This window comes from Elephantulus edwardii, unplaced genomic scaffold, assembly GCF_000299155.1.
Source record: "Elephantulus edwardii isolate Elephantulus edwardi_28Jun2011 unplaced genomic scaffold, EleEdw1.0 scaffold00122, whole genome shotgun sequence".
NCBI lineage: Eukaryota > Metazoa > Chordata > Mammalia > Macroscelidea > Macroscelididae > Elephantulus > Elephantulus edwardii.
In genome coordinates this window covers 5,641,584-5,646,426 of record NW_006399872.1, presented here as the reverse complement: position 1 = coordinate 5,646,426, position 4,843 = coordinate 5,641,584, and positions in this window count along the sequence as shown.

Sequence of the window (4,843 nt, the reverse complement as noted above, 5' to 3'; positions counted from 1 at the left end):
TGAGCTATTAATTAACCAACCAATCATTAACTGCTGCTAACAATTGATTTAGAGGGAATTATTGCTTAAATAGCAGGAGGTATTTAAGAGGAAAATAAATTAAAACAAAGAACTGCTGGAACCCGAAGAAAAAATAGGAGTTCTTGAAATATAGAGAATAGCTACTAGGGCTCTGTAATTATCAAGTGATAAACAATCATTGAGAAGCACATTTCTTTGTTTTTCCTTTCTCTCCCGAAATAGTGACAACATGACTTATAATCATGGACCCCACTGTCTTCACTAATTGAATGATCCAAAAATGAATGATATTATTGGAATCATAACTGAAATAGTATAGCTTTTTGCTTTAGAATTTTAGCAAAACCATTCAGATTGTTCATAATTAATTATACTCTCTTCATAATACTATGGAAATCATTCACTATGTCTTATGGAAATTTAGTGTTTGGAAAGGTGGAGGGATGGGAGAGGAAGACCATCAATCAGGTGGATTGACACAATGACGGCAACAATGGTCTCAAGTGTGTCAGAGATTGTGAAGATGGCACAGGACAGGATTCAGATCTGTTGTTCACAGGGTTGCTATGAGTCATACTCAATGGCAGTTTCCAACAACAACAGTTTATAAATAAATTTTAAAAAGAATCAACAGCAATAAGAACAGCATCACTGAGGTAGATGTGTTTCTATCTGTCATTAACTGAGTGATATGATAAATGTAATGTTCATCATTTTACCTTCTGTTTGCCCTTCTGCAGTTTTATTTCAAAGGCAATATATTTTCTGGATTGTTAATCTATCCCCGACTTCTTGAGATGGGGGTTTGCAGGGGTTACTGGTTTGCAAAGGAGCGCTTATAAGATGGGTAAGGACATTTATGATATATGAGATCACTATGAGTCAAAAATCAGCTCATAGGCTCCTCACCATAACCATATTGGTTAACTATAAAGTAACAGTAAGAAAACTAAAAGTAACCAAATAAATGAAGCAAATCTGTAATTGTTGAGTGAGTTCTTTTCCCTATTTACTAAAGTCACTTACAGAAATTTCTCCAACCAAAAAGCCTATAAAATATTTAAACAAAGCCTATGTTTACTTATACTAAATTGCAATCAAGTTTAGTGAGTATCTACATATCTTCCTCATTACCTTTATAATTGAATATTTATGATAAATTTTGCATTATGGTTAGAGGTAAGGCTTTACTAAAAGTCAAGATAATTGTTTTCCCAATAATAATGTAGGAAAAATATTGTTAGCTGCTGTTACATAGGCTTTGAATCATGGTAAGATCAAGGATATGACCTATCTTACCCATAGACTTCATTGGCTAATTCTTTGGAAGTAAGTGGCCAGGTCTTATTCTTAGTACATAATTTTTCCTACATTCATTTTCTCATTTCTCAGTTTTCTACTAGTATGTTGCAGAATCATTAAAAAAAAAGTAAAGAAGCTATTAGAACTTATATCATTGTTTCCTGTTTCCTCTTCTATTTCTAGAAGAATTCAGTGTAAAATCTTTGTCATAGATAATCACTTTGACAGACAGTACATATTCATTGTATGTTGACAGTTATGGGCACATGGAGGTAAGGAATGAGGTAGATTTTTTTTTAAAGAATATTGCTCGGAGGAAAATGTGAAAATAGGGTTTTTTATAAAGTAATAGCAATTATCTTGTGACTTTCATTTTATAAATAATGGAACCATACTATGTTTTTTAATATCATTTGTTTATAATTTAATATTTTTAAAAATGTATTAGGTCACATAGTATATGTGCCTTATAACATTCCTATATATTCCACTAATATGCCATACCTTAGTCCAAACTAGAAGGTCATACCATTAAAATTAATAACAATGAAAATTACTCACTCACTCTTTCATGTTACTCTTGAGTCTGAATTTACTTATAGCTTACCCTTCTGTGAGTTTGCTAAGGCTGTAAATTACTTGTAAAGATATTGCCCATACTTTTCTAGTGAAGCTACTGGTGTATTTGAACCACCTATGAGGCAGAACTTTGTCAGAACCTTGGGCTGGCAGCACAATTTCCTACTAACCTATCTAGCAATGACAACACTATTGTATGTTTTCTGTGTGTCAAAGCCTGTTAGCACAGAATGCTTAACATTAGATCATATCATAGTGTTTTGTGATTGTTTTATATGTATGCAAAAGTTTTACTATGAATAAAGAAGATTGAAGAAGAACTGATGTCTTTGAATTGTATGTGCTAAGTAAGTAATTCATGAAATTGGACTCTATGAAGAGAATGTGGCATCAAGATTAGAGGAAGCCTCACCAATCACCTGTATTATGCAAATGACACAACCTTGTTCGCTGAAAGTGAAGAGGACTCAAAACATTTGCTGCAGGAAATCAAGAACTACAACTTTCAATACGGATTAATTCTCAACATTAAGAAAGTAAAGGTCCTCACAATGGGGTATACAATCAGCATCATAATCGATGGAGAAAACAATGAAGTGATCAACGATTTTATATGGCTTGTATCAGCAATTAACACCCTTTGTATCAGTAGGTGGACATCAGGAGTGGTATTAAGTTGGGCAAGTCCATTGTTAGACACCTCTCCAAAATGCTTAAGAGAAATAATGTTAGTCTTAAGACTAAGGTGTGTCTGATTCATTCAGTCTATCGTCTTCTCAATCACCTGTTATGCTTCAGAGAACTGGAAAATGAATAAAGATAACAGAATAAGAGTTGATGTCTTTGTGTTATTGCGCTAGAGAAGAGTACTGAATAGCCACACAGATTGCCAAAGAACATATAGATATGTCATGGAGATAGTGCAGCCAGAGTGCTCCTTTGAGCCAAAGATGTTGGAGCTTCATCTTATATACTTTGAAAATTATGCTAGGCGAGGCTGCTCCTGGAAAACATACATTATTCTTGGAAAGATGGAGCATCGGTAAAGGAGAGGAAGATCTCCAAAGAGATGGACTGACACAGTGACTGAAACAGTGGGCTTGAGTGTCAGAGATGGTGAGGATGGCACAAAACAGGGCAGGAGGGTTCCAAGTTGCTATCAGTTATAGTATACTTGATAGAATCTAATAACAACAACTGACTTAAAGACTGATGATTCAGATTCATCACCAGTATCTCAGAGAAATTAGATGATCATCTGCTTCCATAACAATTGCATCTACAAGGTCCCTACAGAACAATTGTGCTTTTTAACATAAAGGGTCACTATGAGTTAGAATTTACTCTATAGCAATAGATTAAATGCCTATGAAAGCATTATTACAATCAGAATATAAAACACTTTTAATACTAAAAAATAATAAAAACCAACACAATTGAATATGGAAATTATAGAACAACATAACTAATATTCCACGTAAGCAAAATCCTATTGAAATTATAAAAGAAACCAAACCCCAAAAACCCAACATTACTGGCATAGTACATTGACAGAGAACGACTAGAAATAAAAGCTGAGTTTAGAAGAGGTTGTGGCTCTATGGACATCATTGCCGATGTATGATGGATGTTGGTAGAAAGCAAAGAGTATCAGAGGAATGTCTGTGTTTTCTTGAATATGCAAAGTCATTTAACTGTGGATCACAATAAATTGTGGCTAACCTTGAGGAGAATGAGAATTCCAGAACACTTGATTATACTCATGTGAAATCTATATTTGGATCAGGAAGCAGTTATCAGAACACAGTAAGAAAACACTGCATGTTTCAAAATCAGGAAAGAATTATGTCAGGGATATGTCTCTATACCTTTTCAATCTGTATGCTGAACAGATAATTTGGGAGAAAGGGCTTTATGAGGAGAATACGGCAGTAAGATTGGAGGATGACTCATAAACAACCTGCATTATGCAGATGACACAACCTTGCTTGCTGAAACTGAGGAGCACCTGGAGCACTTGCTGCAGAAGGTCAAGGAATGTGATCTTCAATATGAATTGAAATTCTATATCAAGAAAACAAAGAGTCTTACCACTGGGTCAATTGGCATCACTATGATAGATGGGGACAAGATAGAGGTTGTTAAAAATTACAGCTTATTCAGCTCTGTAATCAGCACTCATGATCCTGGCAGTCAGGAAATCAAAAGATGAGTTGCATTGGGAAACTTTGCTGTCAGGGAACTCTCCAGAGTACTGAGGAGCAATGATGTCACTGTAGAGACTAATGCACACCAGATCCAGGCCATGGCCTTTGTAATTACTTGCTATGCATCAAAGATCTGGACAAGACTAAGGATGACAGAAGAATCTATGTCTCTGAGTTGTGGAGTTGGAGAAAAATCTTGAATATAGCATGGACCACCAAGAGAACATACAAATTTGTCTTGGAGAGAGCAAAACCAAATTTCTCCTTGAAGGCAAAGATATTGAAGCTCTGTCTCACATACTTTGGGAATGTCGCCAGGAGGGACAGTGCAGGAGTGGAAGATGCCAGTGAGACAGATTGACATAGTAACTGGGGTATGGGGATAGGTGTGTTGCAGTCAGTGGGGTTGACTCAGGATAGCGCAGGTTTCAGGGTTATTTTACATAGATTCACTATGAGTTGAAGGCTACTCGGTGGCACATAACAACAATTATCCTTCCACACTCACCTACTTGCCATTCCCCATACCCCTGGCAATGAGTAATTTGTCCTCTAAAACCTCAGTGTGCTTTGGTCTTTTTCTTAATGTCATGTAAATTGAATTTAAAAGCACATTGGTGTGGGTTTTCAGTCCTTCTTTTTAAAAATCTCATGCTTTTCTTGGTTTGTACAAACATTTTTAAGAGTGGTTTTTCTTACCTAGAAAAATACCATTAAGATAAAACCAAATTATT